Source organism: Clarias gariepinus, chromosome 28 (assembly GCF_024256425.1).
Source record: "Clarias gariepinus isolate MV-2021 ecotype Netherlands chromosome 28, CGAR_prim_01v2, whole genome shotgun sequence".
Classification (NCBI taxonomy): Eukaryota; Metazoa; Chordata; class Actinopteri; order Siluriformes; family Clariidae; genus Clarias; species Clarias gariepinus.
The window spans coordinates 623,053-647,709 of NC_071127.1; positions in this window are offsets into that span (position 1 = coordinate 623,053).

Below are 24,657 nucleotides of genomic sequence, written 5' to 3' on the forward strand. Positions count from 1 at the left end.
AGCCCCAAGGGCCGCGGAGATATGTCCGCAAAGTTCCAGGAGCTCACACACCTGTGCGTTGCGCGCCGCCTACTGGCCCCGACGAGCGGCCCATCCCCGAATGACGTAACGCCTCTCGTAGGGCTGCCGGAGACGTATCCAAGGAGCCTTCCCCCAGCTTTCTAGCCCAGACGGCTGCGGAGATATCCCGAAAAGAGCACCGAGAGCTTGTTAGCCGATAGGGGGCGCCCCGAGCGCCTCACCTCCGCGACACCTTGATGCGCTTCCCGAGGCTGCGGGGCCGAATCCAACGAGCCATCCCCCAGCTCTCTAGCACCAACGGCTGCGGAGATACGCCAGCTTAAACCTGGTGGCGAAAGAACAGGGAAATTTTTACTCACATCATTTTGACACAGGTATAGGCCATATCAGCCTGGAGGAATGGGATTCACCCCGACCCCAGGCACCTCAGGTCGGCCACACTAGTCCCCCCCACCCGCGGTCACATCCCCGGAGGTCAGGCTTTGGTACTTTCTAAATTTTCAGCACTTTTCTTATGTTTTGTGTGATTTTAAATGATATTCTCACGCCCATATCTCGGTCACCGTATATCCGATCTGCCCCAAATTTTGCACCTGACCTCGGGAGAAGGTCCCGGACCCGATGCCACCAGCCACAGTCCCGTACACCCGACGGCCGCGGAGATACGCCCACTTAACCCCTGGGTGTTGTGCGCCGCTCACCCCGGCCCGGAGGCACCCACCCCTGGGAATCCTAGAGGCGCTTCCTGACGGGCCCAGGACGAATCCAATGAGACCACAGCCAGCTCTCTAGCCTTAAGGGCCGCGGAGTTAGGTGGGCTCGAACCCCGGGACGTTGCGCGCCGCCTAGCGGCCGCGCCGAGCGCCCCACCCCCGGCAAACCTAGACTCGCTTCTTCAGGGCCCCGAGACGCATCCAAAGACACCTGCCCCAGCGTTCTAGCCCCAAGGGCCGCGGAGATATGTCCGCAAAGTTCCAGGAGCTCACACACCTGTGCGTTGCGCGCCGCCTACTGGCCCCGACGAGCGGCCCATCCCCGAATGACGTAACGCCTCTCGTAGGGCTGCCCGAGACGTATCCAAGGAGCCTTCCCCCAGCTTTCTAGCCCAGACGGCTGCGGAGATATCCCGAAAAGAGCACCGAGAGCTTGTTAGCCGATAGGGGGCGCCCCGAGCGCCTCACCTCCGCGACACCTTGATGCGCTTCCCGAGGCTGCGGGGCCGAATCCAACGAGCCATCCCCCAGCTCTCTAGCACCAACGGCTGCGGAAATACGCCAGCTTAAACCTGGTGGCGAAAGAACAGGGAAATTTTTACTCACATCATTTTGACACAGGTACAGGCCATATCAGCCTGGAGGAATGGGATTCACCCCGACCCCAGGCACCTCAGGTCGGCCACACTAGTCCCCCCCACCCGCGGTCACATCCCCGGAGGTCAGGCTTTGGTACTTTCTAAATTTTCAGCACTTTTCTTATGTTTTGTGTGATTTTAAATGATATTCTCACGCCCATATCTCGGTCACCGTATATCCGATCTGCCCCAAATTTTGCACCTGACCTCGGGAGAAGGTCCCGGACCCGATGCCACCAGCCACAGTCCCGTAGACCCGACGGCCGCGGAGATACGCCCACTTAACCCCTGGGTGTTGTGCGCCGCTCACCCCGGCCCGGAGGCACCCACCCCTGGGAATCCTAGAGGCGCTTCCTGACGGGCCCAGGACGAATCCAACGAGACCACAGCCAGCTCTCTAGCCTTAAGGGCCGCGGAGTTAGGTGGGCTCGAACCCCGGGACGTTGCGCGCCGCCTAGCGGCCGCGCCGAGCCCCCCACCCCCGGCAAACCTAGACTCGCTTCTTCAGGGCCCCGAGACGCATCCAAAGACACCTGCCCCAGCGTTCTAGCCCCAAGGGCCGCGGAGATATGTCCGCAAAGTTCCAGGAGCTCACACACCTGTGCGTTGCGCGCCGCCTACTGGCCCCGACGAGCGGCCCATCCCCGAATGACGTAACGCCTCTCGTAGGGCTGCCCGAGACGTATCCAAGGAGCCTTCCCCCAGCTTCTAGCCCAGACGGCTGCGGAGATATCCCGAAAAGAGCACCGAGAGCTTGTTAGCCGATAGGGAGCGCCCCGAGCGCCTCACCTCCGCGACACCTTGATGCGCTTCCCGAGGCTGCGGGGCCGAATCCAACGAGCCATCCCCCAGCTCTCTAGCACCAACGGCTGCGGAAATACGCCAGCTTAAACCTGGTGGCGAAAGAACAGGGAAATTTTTACTCACATCATTTTGACACAGGTACAGGCCATATCAGCCTGGAGGAATGGGATTCACCCCGACCCCAGGCACCTCAGGTCGGCCACACTAGTCCCCCCCACCCGCGGTCACATCCCCGGAGGTCAGGCTTTGGTACTTTCTAAATTTTCAGCACTTTTCTTATGTTTTGTGTGATTTTAAATGATATTCTCACGCCCATATCTCGGTCACCGTATATCCGATCTGCCCCAAATTTTGCACCTGACCTCGGGAGAAGGTCCCGGACCCGATGCCACCAGCCACAGTCCCGTACACCCGACGGCCGCGGAGATACGCCCACTTAACCCCTGGGTGTTGTGCGCCGCTCACCCCGGCCCGGAGGCACCCACCCCTGGGAATCCTAGAGGCGCTTCCTGACGGGCCCAGGACGAATCCAACGAGACCACAGCCAGCTCTCTAGCCTTAAGGGCCGCGGAGTTAGGTGGGCTCGAACCCCGGGACGTTGCGCGCCGCCTAGCGGCCGCGCCGAGCCCCCCACCCCCGGCAAACCTAGACTCGCTTCTTCAGGGCCCCGAGACGCATCCAAAGACACCTGCCCCAGCGTTCTAGCCCCAAGGGCCGCGGAGATATGTCCGCAAAGTTCCAGGAGCTCACACACCTGTGCGTTGCGCGCCGCCTACTGGCCCCGACGAGCGGCCCATCCCCGAATGACGTAACGCCTCTCGTAGGGCTGCCCGAGACGTATCCAAGGAGCCTTCCCCCAGCTTCTAGCCCAGACGGCTGCGGAGATATCCCGAAAAGAGCACCGAGAGCTTGTTAGCCGATAGGGAGCGCCCCGAGCGCCTCACCTCCGCGACACCTTGATGCGCTTCCCGAGGCTGCGGGGCCGAATCCAACGAGCCATCCCCCAGCTCTCTAGCACCAACGGCTGCGGAGATACGCCAGCTTAAACCTGGTGGCGAAAGAACAGGGAAATTTTTACTCACATCATTTTGACACAGGTACAGGCCATATCAGCCTGGAGGAATGGGATTCACCCCGACCCCAGGCACCTCAGGTCGGCCACACTAGTCCCCCCCACCCGCGGTCACATCCCCGGAGGTCAGGCTTTGGTACTTTCTAAATTTTCAGCACTTTTCTTATGTTTTGTGTGATTTTAAATGATATTCTCACGCCCATATCTCGGTCACCGTATATCCGATCTGCCCCAAATTTTGCACCTGACCTCGGGAGAAGGTCCCGGACCCGATGCCACCAGCCACAGTCCCGTACACCCGACGGCCGCGGAGATACGCCCACTTAACCCCTGGGTGTTGTGCGCCGCTCACCCCGGCCCGGAGGCACCCACCCCTGGGAATCCTAGAGGCGCTTCCTGACGGGCCCAGGACGAATCCAACGAGACCACAGCCAGCTCTCTAGCCTTAAGGGCCGCGGAGTTAGGTGGGCTCGAACCCCGGGACGTTGCGCGCCGCCTAGCGGCCGCGCCGAGCCCCCCACCCCCGGCAAACCTAGACTCGCTTCTTCAGGGCCCCGAGACGCATCCAAAGACACCTGCCCCAGCGTTCTAGCCCCAAGGGCCGCGGAGATATGTCCGCAAAGTTCCAGGAGCTCACACACCTGTGCGTTGCGCGCCGCCTACTGGCCCCGACGAGCGGCCCATCCCCGAATGACGTAACGCCTCTCGTAGGGCTGCCCGAGACGTATCCAAGGAGCCTTCCCCCAGCTTCTAGCCCAGACGGCTGCGGAGATATCCCGAAAAGAGCACCGAGAGCTTGTTAGCCGATAGGGAGCGCCCCGAGCGCCTCACCTCCGCGACACCTTGATGCGCTTCCCGAGGCTGCGGGGCCGAATCCAACGAGCCATCCCCCAGCTCTCTAGCACCAACGGCTGCGGAGATACGCCAGCTTAAACCTGGTGGCGAAAGAACAGGGAAATTTTTACTCACATCATTTTGACACAGGTACAGGCCATATCAGCCTGGAGGAATGGGATTCACCCCGACCCCAGGCACCTCAGGTCGGCCACACTAGTCCCCCCCACCCGCGGTCACATCCCTGGAGGTCAGGCTTTGGTACTTTCTAAATTTTCAGCACTTTTCTTATGTTTTGTGTGATTTTAAATGATATTCTCACGCCCATATCTCGGTCACCGTATATCCGATCTGCCCCAAATTTTGCACCTGACCTCGGGAGAAGGTCCCGGACCCGATGCCACCAGCCACAGTTCCGTAGACCCGACGGCCGCGGAGATACGCCCACTTAACCCCTGGGTGTTGTGCGCCGCTCACCCCGGCCCGGAGGCACCCACCCCTGGGAATCATAGAGGCGCTTCCTGACGGGCCCAGGACGAATCCAACGAGACCACAGCCAGCTCTCTAGCCTTAAGGGCCGCGGAGTTAGGTGGGCTCGAACCCCGGGACGTTGCGCGCCGCCTAGCGGCCGCGCCGAGCGCCCCGCCCCCGGCAAACCTAGACTCGCTTCTTCAGGGCCCCGAGACGCATCCAAAGCCACCTGCCCCAGCGTTCTAGCCCCAAGGGCCGCGGAGATATGTCCGCAAAGTTCCAGGAGCTCACACACCTGTGCGTTGCGCGCCGCCTACTGGCCCCGACGAGCGGCCCATCCCCGAATGACGTAACGTCTCTCGTAGGGCTACCCGAGACGTATCCAAGGAGCCTTCCCCCAGCTTTCTAGCCCAGACGGCTGCGGAGATATCCCGAAAAGAGCACCGAGAGCTTGTTAGCCGATAGGGGGCGCCCCGAGCGCCTCACCTCCGCGACACCTTGATGCGCTTCCCGAGGCTGCGGGGCCGAATCCAACGAGCCATCCCCCAGCTCTCTAGCACCAACGGCTGCGGAGATACGCCAGCTTAAACCTGGTGGCGAAAGAACAGGGAAATTTTTACTCACATCATTTTGACACAGGTACAGGCCATATCAGCCTGGAGGAATGGGATTCACCCCGACCCCAGGCACCTCAGGTCGGCCACACTAGTCCCCCCCACCCGCGGTCACATCCCTGGAGGTCAGGCTTTGGTACTTTCTAAATTTTCAGCACTTTTCTTATGTTTTGTGTGATTTTAAATGATATTCTCACGCCCATATCTCGGTCACCGTATATCCGATCTGCCCCAAATTTTGCACCTGACCTCGGGAGAAGGTCCCGGACCCGATGCCACCAGCCACAGTCCCGTACACCCGACGGCCGCGGAGATACGCCCACTTAACCCCTGGGTGTTGTGCGCCGCTCACCCCGGCCCGGAGGCACCCACCCCTGGGAATCCTAGAGGCGCTTCCTGACGGGCCCAGGACGAATCCAACGAGACCACAGCCAGCTCTCTAGCCTTAAGGGCCGCGGAGTTAGGTGGGCTCGAACCCCGGGACGTTGCGCGCCGCCTAGCGGCCGCGCCGAGCCCCCCACCCCCGGCAAACCTAGACTCGCTTCTTCAGGGCCCCGAGACGCATCCAAAGACACCTGCCCCAGCGTTCTAGCCCCAAGGGCCGCGGAGATATGTCCGCAAAGTTCCAGGAGCTCACACACCTGTGCGTTGCGCGCCGCCTACTGGCCCCGACGAGCGGCCCATCCCCGAATGACGTAACGCCTCTCGTAGGGCTGCCCGAGACGTATCCAAGGAGCCTTCCCCCAGCTTCTAGCCCAGACGGCTGCGGAGATATCCCGAAAAGAGCACCGAGAGCTTGTTAGCCGATAGGGGGCGCCCCGAGCGCCTCACCTCCGCGACACCTTGATGCGCTTCCCGAGGCTGCGGGGCCGAATCCAACGAGCCATCCCCCAGCTCTCTAGCACCAACGGCTGCGGAGATACGCCAGCTTAAACCTGGTGGCGAAAGAACAGGGAAATTTTTACTCACATCATTTTGACACAGGTACAGGCCATATCAGCCTGGAGGAATGGGATTCACCCCGACCCCAGGCACCTCAGGTCGGCCACACTAGTCCCCCCCACCCGCGGTCACATCCCTGGAGGTCAGGCTTTGGTACTTTCTAAATTTTCAGCACTTTTCTTATGTTTTGTGTGATTTTAAATGATATTCTCACGCCCATATCTCGGTCACCGTATATCCGATCTGCCCCAAATTTTGCACCTGACCTCGGGAGAAGGTCCCGGACCCGATGCCACCAGCCACAGTTCCGTAGACCCGACGGCCGCGGAGATACGCCCACTTAACCCCTGGGTGTTGTGCGCCGCTCACCCCGGCCCGGAGGCACCCACCCCTGGGAATCATAGAGGCGCTTCCTGACGGGCCCAGGACGAATCCAACGAGACCACAGCCAGCTCTCTAGCCTTAAGGGCCGCGGAGTTAGGTGGGCTCGAACCCCGGGACGTTGCGCGCCGCCTAGCGGCCGCGCCGAGCGCCCCACCCCCGGCAAACCTAGACTCGCTTCTTCAGGGCCCCGAGACGCATCCAAGGACACCTGCCCCAGCGTTCTAGCCCCAAGGGCCGCGGAGATATGTCCGCAAAGTTCCAGGAGCTCACACACCTGTGCGTTGCGCGCCGCCTACTGGCCCCGACGAGCGGCCCATCCCCGAATGACGTAACGCCTCTCGTAGGGCTGCCAGAGACGTATCCAAGGAGCCTTCCCCCAGCTTTCTAGCCCAGACGGCTGCGGAGATATCCCGAAAAGAGCACCGAGAGCTTGTTAGCCGATAGGGGGCGCCCCGAGCGCCTCACCTCCGCGACACCTTGATGCGCTTCCCGAGGCTGCGGGGCCGAATCCAACGAGCCATCGCCCAGCTCTCTAGCACCAACGGCTGCGGAGATACGCCAGCTTAAACCTGGTGGCGAAAGAACAGGGAAATTTTTACTCACATCATTTTGACACAGGTACAGGCCATATCAGCCTGGAGGAATGGGATTCACCACGACCCCAGGCACCTCAGGTCGGCCACACTAGTCCCCCCCCCACCCGCGGTCACATCCCCGGAGGTCAGGCTTTGGTACTTTCTAAATTTTCAGCACTTTTCTTATGTTTTGTGTGATTTTAAATGATATTCTCACGCCCATATCTCGGTCACCGTATATCCGATCTGCCCCAAATTTTGCACCTGACCTCGGGAGAAGGTCCCGGACCCGATGCCACCAGCCACAGTTCCGTAGACCCGACGGCCGCGGAGATACGCCCACTTAACCCCTGGGTGTTGTGCGCCGCTCACCCCGGCCCGGAGGCACCCACCCCTGGGAATCATAGAGGCGCTTCCTGACGGGCCCAGGACGAATCCAACGAGACCACAGCCAGCTCTCTAGCCTTAAGGGCCGCGGAGTTAGGTGGGCTCGAACCCCGGGACGTTGCGCGCCGCCTAGCGGCCGCGCCGAGCGCCCCACCCCCCGGCAAACCTAGACTCGCTTCTTCAGGGCCCCGAGACGCATCCAAAGACACCTGCCCCAGCGTTCTAGCCCCAAGGGCCGCGGAGATATGTCCGCAAAGTTCCAGGAGCTCACACACCTGTGCGTTGCGCGCCGCCTACTGGCCCCGACGAGCGGCCCATCCCCGAATGACGTAACGCCTCTCGTAGGGCTGCCGGAGACGTATCCAAGGAGCCTTCCCCCAGCTTTCTAGCCCAGACGGCTGCGGAGATATCCCGAAAAGAGCACCGAGAGCTTGTTAGCCGATAGGGGGCGCCCCGAGCGCCTCACCTCCGCGACACCTTGATGCGCTTCCCGAGGCTGCGGGGCCGAATCCAACGAGCCATCCCCCAGCTCTCTAGCACCAACGGCTGCGGAGATACGCCAGCTTAAACCTGGTGGCGAAAGAACAGGGAAATTTTTACTCACATCATTTTGACACAGGTATAGGCCATATCAGCCTGGAGGAATGGGATTCACCCCGACCCCAGGCACCTCAGGTCGGCCACACTAGTCCCCCCCACCCGCGGTCACATCCCCGGAGGTCAGGCTTTGGTACTTTCTAAATTTTCAGCACTTTTCTTATGTTTTGTGTGATTTTAAATGATATTCTCACGCCCATATCTCGGTCACCGTATATCCGATCTGCCCCAAATTTTGCACCTGACCTCGGGAGAAGGTCCCGGACCCGATGCCACCAGCCACAGTCCCGTAGACCCGACGGCCGCGGAGATACGCCCACTTAACCCCTGGGTGTTGTGCGCCGCTCACCCCGGCCCGGAGGCACCCACCCCTGGGAATCCTAGAGGCGCTTCCTGACGGGCCCAGGACGAATCCAATAAGACCACAGCCAGCTCTCTAGCCTTAAGGGCCGCGGAGTTAGGTGGGCTCGAACCCCGGGACGTTGCGCGCCGCCTAGCGGCCGCGCCGAGCGCCCCACCCCCGGCAAACCTAGACTCGCTTCTTCAGGGCCCCGAGACGCATCCAAAGACACCTGCCCCAGCGTTCTAGCCCCAAGGGCCGCGGAGATATGTCCGCAAAGTTCCAGGAGCTCACACACCTGTGCGTTGCGCGCCGCCTACTGGCCCCGACGAGCGGCCCATCCCCGAATGACGTAACGCCTCTCGTAGGGCTGCCCGAGACGTATCCAAGGAGCCTTCCCCCAGCTTTCTAGCCCAGACGGCTGCGGAGATATCCCGAAAAGAGCACCGAGAGCTTGTTAGCCGATAGGGGGCGCCCCGAGCGCCTCACCTCCGCGACACCTTGATGCGCTTCCCGAGGCTGCGGGGCCGAATCCAACGAGCCATCGCCCAGCTCTCTAGCACCAACGGCTGCGGAGATACGCCAGCTTAAACCTGGTGGCGAAAGAACAGGGAAATTTTTACTCACATCATTTTGACACAGGTACAGGCCATATCAGCCTGGAGGAATGGGATTCACCACGACCCCAGGCACCTCAGGTCGGCCACACTAGTCCCCCCCACCCGCGGTCACATCCCCGGAGGTCAGGCTTTGGTACTTTCTAAATTTTCAGCACTTTTCTTATGTTTTGTGTGATTTTAAATGATATTCTCACGCCCATATCTCGGTCACCGTATATCCGATCTGCCCCAAATTTTGCACCTGACCTCGGGAGAAGGTCCCGGACCCGATGCCACCAGCCACAGTCCCGTACACCCGACGGCCGCGGAGATACGCCCACTTAACCCCTGGGTGTTGTGCGCCGCTCACCCCGGCCCGGAGGCACCCACCCCTGGGAATCCTAGAGGCGCTTCCTGACGGGCCCAGGACGAATCCAACGAGACCACAGCCAGCTCTCTAGCCTTAAGGGCCGCGGAGTTAGGTGGGCTCGAACCCCGGGACGTTGCGCGCCGCCTAGCGGCCGCGCCGAGCCCCCCACCCCCGGCAAACCTAGACTCGCTTCTTCAGGGCCCCGAGACGCATCCAAAGACACCTGCCCCAGCGTTCTAGCCCCAAGGGCCGCGGAGATATGTCCGCAAAGTTCCAGGAGCTCACACACCTGTGCGTTGCGCGCCGCCTACTGGCCCCGACGAGCGGCCCATCCCCGAATGACGTAACGCCTCTCGTAGGGCTGCCCGAGACGTATCCAAGGAGCCTTCCCCCAGCTTCTAGCCCAGACGGCTGCGGAGATATCCCGAAAAGAGCACCGAGAGCTTGTTAGCCGATAGGGGGCGCCCCGAGCGCCTCACCTCCGCGACACCTTGATGCGCTTCCCGAGGCTGCGGGGCCGAATCCAACGAGCCATCCCCCAGCTCTCTAGCACCAACGGCTGCGGAGATACGCCAGCTTAAACCTGGTGGCGAAAGAACAGGGAAATTTTTACTCACATCATTTTGACACAGGTACAGGCCATATCAGCCTGGAGGAATGGGATTCACCCCGACCCCAGGCACCTCAGGTCGGCCACACTAGTCCCCCCCACCCGCGGTCACATCCCTGGAGGTCAGGCTTTGGTACTTTCTAAATTTTCAGCACTTTTCTTATGTTTTGTGTGATTTTAAATGATATTCTCACGCCCATATCTCGGTCACCGTATATCCGATCTGCCCCAAATTTTGCACCTGACCTCGGGAGAAGGTCCCGGACCCGATGCCACCAGCCACAGTTCCGTAGACCCGACGGCCGCGGAGATACGCCCACTTAACCCCTGGGTGTTGTGCGCCGCTCACCCCGGCCCGGAGGCACCCACCCCTGGGAATCATAGAGGCGCTTCCTGACGGGCCCAGGACGAATCCAACGAGACCACAGCCAGCTCTCTAGCCTTAAGGGCCGCGGAGTTAGGTGGGCTCGAACCCCGGGACGTTGCGCGCCGCCTAGCGGCCGCGCCGAGCGCCCCACCCCCGGCAAACCTAGACTCGCTTCTTCAGGGCCCCGAGACGCATCCAAGGACACCTGCCCCAGCGTTCTAGCCCCAAGGGCCGCGGAGATATGTCCGCAAAGTTCCAGGAGCTCACACACCTGTGCGTTGCGCGCCGCCTACTGGCCCCGACGAGCGGCCCATCCCCGAATGACGTAACGCCTCTCGTAGGGCTGCCAGAGACGTATCCAAGGAGCCTTCCCCCAGCTTTCTAGCCCAGACGGCTGCGGAGATATCCCGAAAAGAGCACCGAGAGCTTGTTAGCCGATAGGGGGCGCCCCGAGCGCCTCACCTCCGCGACACCTTGATGCGCTTCCCGAGGCTGCGGGGCCGAATCCAACGAGCCATCGCCCAGCTCTCTAGCACCAACGGCTGCGGAGATACGCCAGCTTAAACCTGGTGGCGAAAGAACAGGGAAATTTTTACTCACATCATTTTGACACAGGTACAGGCCATATCAGCCTGGAGGAATGGGATTCACCACGACCCCAGGCACCTCAGGTCGGCCACACTAGTCCCCCCCCCACCCGCGGTCACATCCCCGGAGGTCAGGCTTTGGTACTTTCTAAATTTTCAGCACTTTTCTTATGTTTTGTGTGATTTTAAATGATATTCTCACGCCCATATCTCGGTCACCGTATATCCGATCTGCCCCAAATTTTGCACCTGACCTCGGGAGAAGGTCCCGGACCCGATGCCACCAGCCACAGTTCCGTAGACCCGACGGCCGCGGAGATACGCCCACTTAACCCCTGGGTGTTGTGCGCCGCTCACCCCGGCCCGGAGGCACCCACCCCTGGGAATCATAGAGGCGCTTCCTGACGGGCCCAGGACGAATCCAACGAGACCACAGCCAGCTCTCTAGCCTTAAGGGCCGCGGAGTTAGGTGGGCTCGAACCCCGGGACGTTGCGCGCCGCCTAGCGGCCGCGCCGAGCGCCCCCCCCCCCCCCGGCAAACCTAGACTCGCTTCTTCAGGGCCCCGAGACGCATCCAAAGACACCTGCCCCAGCGTTCTAGCCCCAAGGGCCGCGGAGATATGTCCGCAAAGTTCCAGGAGCTCACACACCTGTGCGTTGCGCGCCGCCTACTGGCCCCGACGAGCGGCCCATCCCCGAATGACGTAACGCCTCTCGTAGGGCTGCCGGAGACGTATCCAAGGAGCCTTCCCCCAGCTTTCTAGCCCAGACGGCTGCGGAGATATCCCGAAAAGAGCACCGAGAGCTTGTTAGCCGATAGGGGGCGCCCCGAGCGCCTCACCTCCGCGACACCTTGATGCGCTTCCCGAGGCTGCGGGGCCGAATCCAACGAGCCATCCCCCAGCTCTCTAGCACCAACGGCTGCGGAGATACGCCAGCTTAAACCTGGTGGCGAAAGAACAGGGAAATTTTTACTCACATCATTTTGACACAGGTATAGGCCATATCAGCCTGGAGGAATGGGATTCACCCCGACCCCAGGCACCTCAGGTCGGCCACACTAGTCCCCCCCACCCGCGGTCACATCCCCGGAGGTCAGGCTTTGGTACTTTCTAAATTTTCAGCACTTTTCTTATGTTTTGTGTGATTTTAAATGATATTCTCACGCCCATATCTCGGTCACCGTATATCCGATCTGCCCCAAATTTTGCACCTGACCTCGGGAGAAGGTCCCGGACCCGATGCCACCAGCCACAGTCCCGTAGACCCGACGGCCGCGGAGATACGCCCACTTAACCCCTGGGTGTTGTGCGCCGCTCACCCCGGCCCGGAGGCACCCACCCCTGGGAATCCTAGAGGCGCTTCCTGACGGGCCCAGGACGAATCCAATGAGACCACAGCCAGCTCTCTAGCCTTAAGGGCCGCGGAGTTAGGTGGGCTCGAACCCCGGGACGTTGCGCGCCGCCTAGCGGCCGCGCCGAGCGCCCCACCCCCGGCAAACCTAGACTCGCTTCTTCAGGGCCCCGAGACGCATCCAAAGACACCTGCCCCAGCGTTCTAGCCCCAAGGGCCGCGGAGATATGTCCGCAAAGTTCCAGGAGCTCACACACCTGTGCGTTGCGCGCCGCCTACTGGCCCCGACGAGCGGCCCATCCCCGAATGACGTAACGCCTCTCGTAGGGCTGCCCGAGACGTATCCAAGGAGCCTTCCCGCAGCTTTCTAGCCCAGACGGCTGCGGAGATATCCCGAAAAGAGCACCGAGAGCTTGTTGGCCGATAGGGGGCGCCCCGAGCGCCTCACCTCCGCGACACCTTGATGCGCTTCCCGAGGCTGCGGGGCCGAATCCAACGAGCCATCCCCCAGCTCTCTAGCACCAACGGCTGCGGAGATACGCCAGCTTAAACCTGGTGGCGAAAGAACAGGGAAATTTTTACTCACATCATTTTGACACAGGTACAGGCCATATCAGCCTGGAGGAATGGGATTCACCACGACCCCAGGCACCTCAGGTCGGCCACACTAGTCCCCCCCACCCGCGGTCACATCCCCGGAGGTCAGGCTTTGGTACTTTCTAAATTTTCAGCACTTTTCTTATGTTTTGTGTGATTTTAAATGATATTCTCACGCCCATATCTCGGTCACCGTATATCCGATCTGCCCCAAATTTTGCACCTGACCTCGGGAGAAGGTCCCGGACCCGATGCCACCAGCCACAGTCCCGTACACCCGACGGCCGCGGAGATACGCCCACTTAACCCCTGGGTGTTGTGCGCCGCTCACCCCGGCCCGGAGGCACCCACCCCTGGGAATCCTAGAGGCGCTTCCTGACGGGCCCAGGACGAATCCAACGAGACCACAGCCAGCTCTCTAGCCTTAAGGGCCGCGGAGTTAGGTGGGCTCGAACCCCGGGACGTTGCGCGCCGCCTAGCGGCCGCGCCGAGCGCCCCACCCCCGGCAAACCTAGACTCGCTTCTTCAGGGCCCCGAGACGCATCCAAAGACACCTGCCCCAGCGTTCTAGCCCCAAGGGCCGCGGAGATATGTCCGCAAAGTTCCAGGAGCTCACACACCTGTGCGTTGCGCGCCGCCTACTGGCCCCGACGAGCGGCCCATCCCCGAATGACATAACGCCTCTCGTAGGGCTGCCCGAGACGTATCCAAGGAGCCTTCCCCCAGCTTTCTAGCCCAGACGGCTGCGGAGATATCCTGAAAAGAGCACCGAGAGCTTGTTAGCCGATAGGGGGCGCCCCGAGCGCCTCACCTCCGCGACACCTTGATGCGCTTCCCGAGGCTGCGGGGCCGAATCCAACGAGCCATCCCCCAGCTCTCTAGCACCAACGGCTGCGGAGATACGCCAGCTTAAACCTGGTGGCGAAAAAACAGGGAAATTTTTACTCACATCATTTTGACACAGGTACAGGCCATATCAGCCTGGAGGAATGGGATTCACCCCGACCCCAGGCACCTCAGGTCGGCCACACTAGTCCCCCCCACCCGCGGTCACATCCCCGGAGGTCAGGCTTTGGTACTTTCTAAATTTTCAGCACTTTTCTTATGTTTTGTGTGATTTTAAATGATATTCTCACGCCCATATCTCGGTCACCGTATATCCGATCTGCCCCAAATTTTGCACCTGACCTCGGGAGAAGGTCCCGGACCCGATGCCACCAGCCACAGTCCCGTAGACCCGACGGCCGCGGAGATACGCCCACTTAACCCCTGGGTGTTGTGCGCCGCTCACCCCGGCCCGGAGGCACCCACCCCTGGGAATCCTAGAGGCGCTTCCTGACGGGCCCAGGACGAATCCAACGAGACCTCAGCCAGCTCTCTAGCCTTAAGGGCCGCGGAGTTAGGTGGGCTCGAACCCCGGGACGTTGCGCGCCGCCTAGCGGCCGCGCCGAGCTCCCCACCCCCGGCAAACCTAGACTCGCTTCTTCAGGGCCCCGAGACGCATCCAAAGACACCTGCCCCAGCGTTCTAGCCCCAAGGGCCGCGGAGATATGTCCGCAAAGTTCCAGGAGCTCACACACCTGTGCGTTGCGCGCCGCCTACTGGCCCCGACGAGCGGCCCATCCCCGAATGACGTAACGCCTCTCGTAGGGCTGCCCGAGACGTATCCAAGGAGCCTTCCCCCAGCTTTCTAGCCCAGACGGCTGCGGAGATATCCCGAAAAGAGCACCGAGAGCTTGTTAGCCGATAGGGGGCGCCCCGAGCGCCTCACCTCCGCGACACCTTGATGCGCTTCCCGAGGCTGCGGGGCCGAATCCAACGAGCCATCCCCCAGCTCTCTAGCACCAACGGCTGCGGAGATACGCCAGCTTAAACCTGGTGGCGAAAGAACAGGGAAATTTTTACTCACATCATTTTGACACAGGTATAGGCCATATCAGCCTGGAGGAATGGGATTCACCCCGACCCCAGGCACCTCAGGTCGGCCACACTAGTCCCCCCCACCCGCGGTCACATCCCCGGAGGTCAGGCTTTGGTACTTTCTAAATTTTCAGCACTTTTCTTATGTTTTGTGTGATTTTAAATGATATTCTCACGCCCATATCTCGGTCACCGTATATCCGATCTGCCCCAAATTTTGCACCTGACCTCGGGAGAAGGTCCCGGACCCGATGCCACCAGCCACAGTCCCGTACACCCGACGGCCGCGGAGATACGCCCACTTAACCCCTGGGTGTTGTGCGCCGCTCACCCCGGCCCGGAGGCACCCACCCCTGGGAATCATAGAGGCGCTTCCTGAGGGGCCCAGGACGAATCCAACGAGACCACAGCCAGCTCTCTAGCCTTAAGGGCCGCGGAGTTAGGTGGGCTCGAACCCCGGGACGTTGCGCGCCGCCTAGCGGCCGCGCCGAGCCCCCCACCCCCGGCAAACCTAGACTCGCTTCTTCAGGGCCCCGAGACGCATCCAAAGACACCTGCCCCAGCGTTCTAGCCCCAAGGGCCGCGGAGATATGTCCGCAAAGTTCCAGGAGCTCACACACCTGTGCGTTGCGCGCCGCCTACTGGCCCCGACGAGCGGCCCATCCCCGAATGACGTAACGCCTCTCGTAGGGCTGCCCGAGACGTATCCAAGGAGCCTTCCCCCAGCTTCTAGCCCAGACGGCTGCGGAGATATCCCGAAAAGAGCACCGAGAGCTTGTTAGCCGATAGGGAGCGCCCCGAGCGCCTCACCTCCGCGACACCTTGATGCGCTTCCCGAGGCTGCGGGGCCGAATCCAACGAGCCATCCCCCAGCTCTCTAGCACCAACGGCTGCGGAGATACGCCAGCTTAAACCTGGTGGCGAAAGAACAGGGAAATTTTTACTCACATCATTTTGACACAGGTACAGGCCATATCAGCCTGGAGGAATGGGATTCACCCCGACCCCAGGCACCTCAGGTCGGCCACACTAGTCCCCCCCACCCGCGGTCACATCCCTGGAGGTCAGGCTTTGGTACTTTCTAAATTTTCAGCACTTTTCTTATGTTTTGTGTGATTTTAAATGATATTCTCACGCCCATATCTCGGTCACCGTATATCCGATCTGCCCCAAATTTTGCACCTGACCTCGGGAGAAGGTCCCGGACCCGATGCCACCAGCCACAGTCCCGTACACCCGACGGCCGCGGAGATACGCCCACTTAACCCCTGGGTGTTGTGCGCCGCTCACCCCGGCCCGGAGGCACCCACCCCTGGGAATCCTAGAGGCGCTTCCTGACGGGCCCAGGACGAATCCAACGAGACCACAGCCAGCTCTCTAGCCTTAAGGGCCGCGGAGTTAGGTGGGCTCGAACCCCGGGACGTTGCGCGCCGCCTAGCGGCCGCGCCGAGCGCCCCACCCCCGGCAAACCTAGACTCGCTTCTTCAGGGCCCCGAGACGCATCCAAAGACACCTGCCCCAGCGTTCTAGCCCCAAGGGCCGCGGAGATATGTCCGCAAAGTTCCAGGAGCTCACACACCTGTGCGTTGCGCGCCGCCTACTGGCCCCGACGAGCGGCCCATCCCCGAATGACATAACGCCTCTCGTAGGGCTGCCCGAGACGTATCCAAGGAGCCTTCCCCCAGCTTTCTAGCCCAGACGGCTGCGGAGATATCCTGAAAAGAGCACCGAGAGCTTGTTAGCCGATAGGGGGCGCCCCGAGCGCCTCACCTCCGCGACACCTTGATGCGCTTCCCGAGGCTGCGGGGCCGAATCCAACGAGCCATCCCCCAGCTCTCTAGCACCAACGGCTGCGGAGATACGCCAGCTTAAACCTGGTGGCGAAAAAACAGGGAAATTTTTACTCACATCATTTTGACACAGGTACAGGCCATATCAGCCTGGAGGAATGGGATTCACCCCGACCCCAGGCACCTCAGGTCGGCCACACTAGTCCCCCCCACCCGCGGTCACATCCCCGGAGGTCAGGCTTTGGTACTTTCTAAATTTTCAGCACTTTTCTTATGTTTTGTGTGATTTTAAATGATATTCTCACGCCCATATCTCGGTCACCGTATATCCGATCTGCCCCAAATTTTGCACCTGACCTCGGGAGAAGGTCCCGGACCCGATGCCACCAGCCACAGTCCCGTAGACCCGACGGCCGCGGAGATACGCCCACTTAACCCCTGGGTGTTGTGCGCCGCTCACCCCGGCCCGGAGGCACCCACCCCTGGGAATCCTAGAGGCGCTTCCTGACGGGCCCAGGACGAATCCAACGAGACCTCAGCCAGCTCTCTAGCCTTAAGGGCCGCGGAGTTAGGTGGGCTCGAACCCCGGGACGTTGCGCGCCGCCTAGCGGCCGCGCCGAGCTCCCCACCCCCGGCAAGCCTAGACTCGCTTCTTCAGGGCCCCGAGACGCATCCAAAGACACCTGCCCCAGCGTTCTAGCCCCAAGGGCCGCGGAGATATGTCCGCAAAGTTCCAGGAGCTCACACACCTGTGCGTTGCGCGCCGCCTACTGGCCCCGACGAGCGGCCCATCCCCGAATGACGTAACGCCTCTCGTAGGGCTGCCCGAGACGTATCCAAGGAGCCTTCCCCCAGCTTTCTAGCCCAGACGGCTGCGGAGATATCCCGAAAAGAGCACCGAGAGCTTGTTGGCCGATAGGGGGCGCCCCGAGCGCCTCACCTCCGCGACACCTTGATGCGCTTCCCGAGGCTGCGGGGCCGAATCCAACGAGCCATCCCCCAGCTCTCTAGCACCAACGGCTGCGGAGATACGCCAGCTTAAACCTGGTGGCGAAAGAACAGGGAAATTTTTACTCACATCATTTTGACACAGGTATAGGCCATATCAGCCTGGAGGAATGGGATTCACCCCGACCCCAGGCACCTCAGGTCGGCCACACTAGTCCCCCCCACCCGCGGTCACATCCCCGGAGGTCAGGCTTTGGTACTTTCTAAATTTTCAGCACTTTTCTTATGTTTTGTGTGATTTTAAATGATATTCTCACGCCCATATCTCGGTCACCGTATATCCGATCTGCCCCAAATTTTGCACCTGACCTCGGGAGAAGGTCCCGGACCCGATGCCACCAGCCACAGTCCCGTACACCCGACGGCCGCGGAGATACGCCCACTTAACCCCTGGGTGTTGTGCGCCGCTCACCCCGGCCCGGAGGCACCCACCCCTGGGAATCATAGAGGCGCTTCCTGAGGGGCCCAGGACGAATCCAACGAGACCACAGCCAGCTCTCTAGCCTTAAGGGCCGCGGAGTTAGGTGGGCTCGAACCCCGGGACGTTGCGCGCCGCCTAGCGGCCGCGCCGAGCCCCCCACCCCCGGCAAACCTAGACTCGCTTCTTCAGGGCCCCGAGACGCATCCAAAGACACCTGCCCCAGCGTTCTAGCCCCAAGGGCCGCGGAGATATGTCCGCAAAGTTCCAGGAGCTCACACACCTGTGCGTTGCGCGCCGCCTACTGGCCCCGACGAGCGGCCCATCCCCGAATGACGTAACGCCTCTCGTAGGGCTGCCCGAGACGTATCCAAGGAGCCTTCCCCCAGCTTTCTAGCCCAGACGGCTGCGGAGATATTTTGAAAAGAGCACCGAGAGCTTGTTGGCCGATAGGGGGCGCCCCGAGCGCCTCACCTCCGCGACACCTTGATGCGCTTCCCGAGGCTGCGGGGCCGAATCCAACGAGCCATCCCCCAGCTCTCTAGCACCAACGGCTGCGGAGATACGCCAGCTTAAACCTGGTGGCGAAAGAACAGGGAAATTTTTACTCACATCATTTTGACACAGGTACAGGCCATATCAGCCTGGAGGAATGGGATTCACCCCGACCCCAGGCACCTCAGGTCGGCCACACTAGTCCCCCCCACCCGCGGTCACATCCCCGGAGGTCAGGCTTTGGTACTTTCTAAATTTTCAGCACTTTTCTTATGTTTTGTGTGATTTTAAATGATATTCTCACGCCCATATCTCGGTCACCGTATATCCGATCTGCCCCAAATTTTGCACCTGACCTCGGGAGAAGGTCCCGGACCCGATGCCACCAGCCACAGTCCCGTACACCCGACGGCCGCGGAGATACGCCCACTTAACCCCTGGGTGTTGTGCGCCGCTCACCCCGGCCCGGAGGCACCCACCCCTGGGAATCCTAGAGGCGCTTCCTGACGGGCCCAGGACGAATCCAACGAGACCACAGCCAGCTCTCTAGCCTTAAGGGCCGCGGAGTTAGGTGGGCTCGAACCCCGGGACGTTGCGCGCCGCCTAGCGGCCGCGCCGAGCTCCCCCCCCCCGGCAAACCTAGACTCGCTTCTTCAGGGCCCCGAGACGCATCCAAAGACACCTGCCCCAGCGTTCTAGCCCCAAGGGCCGCGGAGATATGTCCGCAAAGTTCCAGGAGCTCACACACCTGTGCGTTGCGCGCCGCCTACTGGCCCCGACGAGCGGCCCATCCCCGAATGACGTAACGCCTCTCGTAGGGCTGCCCGAGACGTATCCAAGGAGCCTTCCCCCAGCTTTCTAGCCCAGACGGCTGCGGAGATATCCCGAAAAGAGCACCGAGAGCTTGTTAGCCGATAGGGGGCGCCCCGAGCGCCTCACCTCCGCGACACCTTGATGCGCTTCCCGAGGCTGCGGGGCCGAATCCAACGAGCCATCCCCCAGCTCTCTAGCACCAACGGCTGCGGAGATACGCCAGCTTAAACCTGGTGGCGAAAGAACAGGGAAATTTTTACTCACATCATTTTGACACAGGTATAGGCCATATCAGCCTGGAGGAATGGGATTCACCCCGACCCCAGGCACCTCAGGTCGGCCACACTAGTCCCCCCCACCCGCGGTCACATCCCCGGAGGTCAGGCTTTGGTACTTTCTAAATTTTCAGCACTTTTCTTATGTTTTGTGTGATTTTAAATGATATTCTCACGCCCATATCTCGGTCACCGTATATCCGATCTGCCCCAAATTTTGCACCTGACCTCGGGAGAAGGTCCCGGACCCGATGCCACCAGCCACAGTCCCGTACACCCGACGGCCGCGGAGATACGCCCACTTAACCCCTGGGTGTTGTGCGCCGCTCACCCCGGCCCGGAGGCACCCACCCCTGGGAATCATAGAGGCGCTTCCTGAGGGGCCCAGGACGAATCCAACGAGACCACAGCCAGCTCTCTAGCCTTAAGGGCCGCGGAGTTAGGTGGGCTCGAACCCCGGGACGTTGCGCGCCGCCTAGCGGCCGCGCCGAGCCCCCCACCCCCGGCAAACCTAGACTCGCTTCTTCAGGGCCCCGAGACGCATCCAAAGACACCTGCCCCAGCGTTCTAGCCCCAAGGGCCGCGGAGATATGTCCGCAAAGTTCCAGGAGCTCACACACCTGTGCGTTGCGCGCCGCCTACTGGCCCCGACGAGCGGCCCATCCCCGAATGACGTAACGCCTCTCGTAGGGCTGCCCGAGACGTATCCAAGGAGCCTTCCCCCAGCTTCTAGCCCAGACGGCTGCGGAGATATCCCGAAAAGAGCACCGAGAGCTTGTTAGCCGATAGGGAGCGCCCCGAGCGCCTCACCTCCGCGACACCTTGATGCGCTTCCCGAGGCTGCGGGGCCGAATCCAACGAGCCATCCCCCAGCTCTCTAGCACCAACGGCTGCGGAGATACGCCAGCTTAAACCTGGTGGCGAAAGAACAGGGAAATTTTTACTCACATCATTTTGACACAGGTACAGGCCATATCAGCCTGGAGGAATGGGATTCACCCCGACCCCAGGCACCTCAGGTCGGCCACACTAGTCCCCCCCACCCGCGGTCACATCCCTGGAGGTCAGGCTTTGGTACTTTCTAAATTTTCAGCACTTTTCTTATGTTTTGTGTGATTTTAAATGATATTCTCACGCCCATATCTCGGTCACCGTATATCCGATCTGCCCCAAATTTTGCACCTGACCTCGGGAGAAGGTCCCGGACCCGATGCCACCAGCCACAGTTCCGTAGACCCGACGGCCGCGGAGATACGCCCACTTAACCCCTGGGTGTTGTGCGCCGCTCACCCCGGCCCGGAGGCACCCACCCCTGGGAATCATAGAGGCGCTTCCTGACGGGCCCAGGACGAATCCAACGAGACCACAGCCAGCTCTCTAGCCTTGAGGGCCGCGGAGTTAGGTGGGCTCGAACCCCGGGACGTTGCGCGCCGCCTAGCGGCCGCGCCGAGCGCCCCGCCCCCGGCAAACCTAGACTCGCTTCTTCAGGGCCCCGAGACGCATCCAAAGACACCTGCCCCAGCGTTCTAGCCCCAAGGGCCGCGGAGATATGTCCGCAAAGTTCCAGGAGCTCACACACCTGTGCGTTGCGCGCCGCCTACTGGCCCCGACGAGCGGCCCATCCCCGAATGACGTAACGTTTCTCGTAGGGCTACCCGAGACGTATCCAAGGAGCCTTCCCCCAGCTTTCTAGCCCAGACGGCTGCGGAGATATCCCGAAAAGAGCACCGAGAGCTTGTTAGCCGATAGGGGGCGCCCCGAGCGCCTCACCTCCGCGACACCTTGATGCGCTTCCCGAGGCTGCGGGGCCGAATCCAACGAGCCATCCCCCAGCTCTCTAGCACCAACGGCTGCGGAGATACGCCAGCTTAAACCTGGTGGCGAAAGAACAGGGAAATTTTTACTCACATCATTTTGACACAGGTACAGGCCATATCAGCCTGGAGGAATGGGATTCACCCCGACCCCAGGCACCTCAGGTCGGCCACACTAGTCCCCCCCACCCGCGGTCACATCCCTGGAGGTCAGGCTTTGGTACTTTCTAAATTTTCAGCACTTTTCTTATGTTTTGTGTGATTTTAAATGATATTCTCACGCCCATATCTCGGTCACCGTATATCCGATCTGCCCCAAATTTTGCACCTGACCTCGGGAGAAGGTCCCGGACCCGATGCCACCAGCCACAGTCCCGTACACCCGACGGCCGCGGAGATACGCCCACTTAACCCCTGGGTGTTGTGCGCCGCTCACCCCGGCCCGGAGGCACCCACCCCTGGGAATCCTAGAGGCGCTTCCTGACGGGCCCAGGACGAATCCAACGAGACCACAGCCAGCTCTCTAGCCTTAAGGGCCGCGGAGTTAGGTGGGCTCGAACCCCGGGACGTTGCGCGCCGCCTAGCGGCCGCGCCGAGCCCCCCACCCCCGGCAAACCTAGACTCGCTTCTTCAGGGCCCCGAGACGCATCCAAAGACACCTGCCCCAGCGTTCTAGCCCCAAGGGCCGCGGAGATATGTCCGCAAAGTTCCAGGAGCTCACACACCTGTGCGTTGCGCGCCGCCTACTGGCCCCGACGAGCGGCCCATCCCCGAATGACGTAACGCCTCTCGTAGGGCTGCCCGAGACGTATCCAAGGAGCCTTCCCCCAGCTTTCTAGCCCAGACGGCTGCGGAGATATCCCGAAAAGAGCACCGAGAGCTTGTTAGCCGATAGGGGGCGCCCCGAGCGCCTCACCTCCGCGACACCTTGATGCGCTTCCCGAGGCTGCGGGGCCGAATCCAACGAGCCATCCCCCAGCTCTCTAGCACCAACGGCTGCGGAGATACGCCAGCTTAAACCTGGTGGCGAAAGAACAGGGAAATTTTTACTCACATCATTTTGACACAGGTACAGGCCATATCAGCCTGGAGGAATGGGATTCACCCCGACCCCAGGCACCTCAGGTCGGCCACACTAGTCCCCCCCACCCGCGGTCACATCCCCGGAGGTCAGGCTTTGGTACTTTCTAAATTTTCAGCACTTTTCTTATGTTTTGTGTGATTTTAAATGATATTCTCACGCCCATATCTCGGTCACCGTATATCCGATCTGCCCCAAATTTTGCACCTGACCTCGGGAGAAGGTCCCGGACCCGATGCCACCAGCCACAGTCCCGTAGACCCGACGGCCGCGGAGATACGCCCACTTAACCCCTGGGTGTTGTGCGCCGCTCACCCCGGCCCGGAGGCACCCACCCCTGGGAATCCTAGAGGCGCTTCCTGATGGGCCCAGGACGAATCCAACGAGACCACAGCCAGCTCTCTAGCCTTAAGGGCCGCGGAGTTAGGTGGGCTCGAACCCCGGGACGTTGCGCGCCGCCTAGCGGCCGCGCCGAGCTCCCCACCCCCGGCAAACCTAGACTCGCTTCTTCAGGGCCCCGAGACGCATCCAAAGACACCTGCCCCAGCGTTCTAGCCCCAAGGGCCGCGGAGATATGTCCGCAAAGTTCCAGGAGCTCACACACCTGTGCGTTGCGCGCCGCCTACTGGCCCCGACGAGCGGCCCATCCCCGAATGACGTAACGCCTCTCGTAGGGCTGCCCGAGACGTATCCAAGGAGCCTTCCCCCAGCTTTCTAGCCCAGACGGCTGCGGAGATATCCCGAAAAGAGCACCGAGAGCTTGTTAGCCGATAGGGGGCGCCCCGAGCGCCTCACCTCCGCGACACCTTGATGCGCTTCCCGAGGCTGCGGGGCCGAATCCAACGAGCCATCCCCCAGCTCTCTAGCACCAACGGCTGCGGAGATACGCCAGCTTAAACCTGGTGGCGAAAGAACAGGGAAATTTTTACTCACATCATTTTGACACAGGTATAGGCCATATCAGCCTGGAGGAATGGGATTCACCCCGACCCCAGGCACCTCAGGTCGGCCACACTAGTCCCCCCCACCCGCGGTCACATCCCCGGAGGTCAGGCTTTGGTACTTTCTAAATTTTCAGCACTTTTCTTATGTTTTGTGTGATTTTAAATGATATTCTCACGCCCATATCTCGGTCACCGTATATCCGATCTGCCCCAAATTTTGCACCTGACCTCGGGAGAAGGTCCCGGACCCGATGCCACCAGCCACAGTCCCGTAGACCCGACGGCCGCGGAGATACGCCCACTTAACCCCTGGGTGTTGTGCGCCGCTCACCCCGGCCCGGAGGCACCCACCCCTGGGAATCATAGAGGCGCTTCCTGAGGGGCCCAGGACGAATCCAACGAGACCACAGCCAGCTCTCTAGCCTTAAGGGCCGCGGAGTTAGGTGGGCTCGAACCCCGGGACGTTGCGCGCCGCCTAGCGGCCGCGCCGAGCCCCCCACCCCCGGCAAACCTAGACTCGCTTCTTCAGGGCCCCGAGACGCATCCAAAGACACCTGCCCCAGCGTTCTAGCCCCAAGGGCCGCGGAGATATGTCCGCAAAGTTCCAGGAGCTCACACACCTGTGCGTTGCGCGCCGCCTACTGGCCCCGACGAGCGGCCCATCCCCGAATGACGTAACGCCTCTCGTAGGGCTGCCCGAGACGTATCCAAGGAGCCTTCCCCCAGCTTCTAGCCCAGACGGCTGCGGAGATATCCCGAAAAGAGCACCGAGAGCTTGTTAGCCGATAGGGAGCGCCCCGAGCGCCTCACCTCCGCGACACCTTGATGCGCTTCCCGAGGCTGCGGGGCCGAATCCAACGAGCCATCCCCCAGCTCTCTAGCACCAACGGCTGCGGAGATACGCCAGCTTAAACCTGGTGGCGAAAGAACAGGGAAATTTTTACTCACATCATTTTGACACAGGTACAGGCCATATCAGCCTGGAGGAATGGGATTCACCCCGACCCCAGGCACCTCAGGTCGGCCACACTAGTCCCCCCCACCCGCGGTCACATCCCTGGAGGTCAGGCTTTGGTACTTTCTAAATTTTCAGCACTTTTCTTATGTTTTGTGTGATTTTAAATGATATTCTCACGCCCATATCTCGGTCACCGTATATCCGATCTGCCCCAAATTTTGCACCTGACCTCGGGAGAAGGTCCCGGACCCGATGCCACCAGCCAC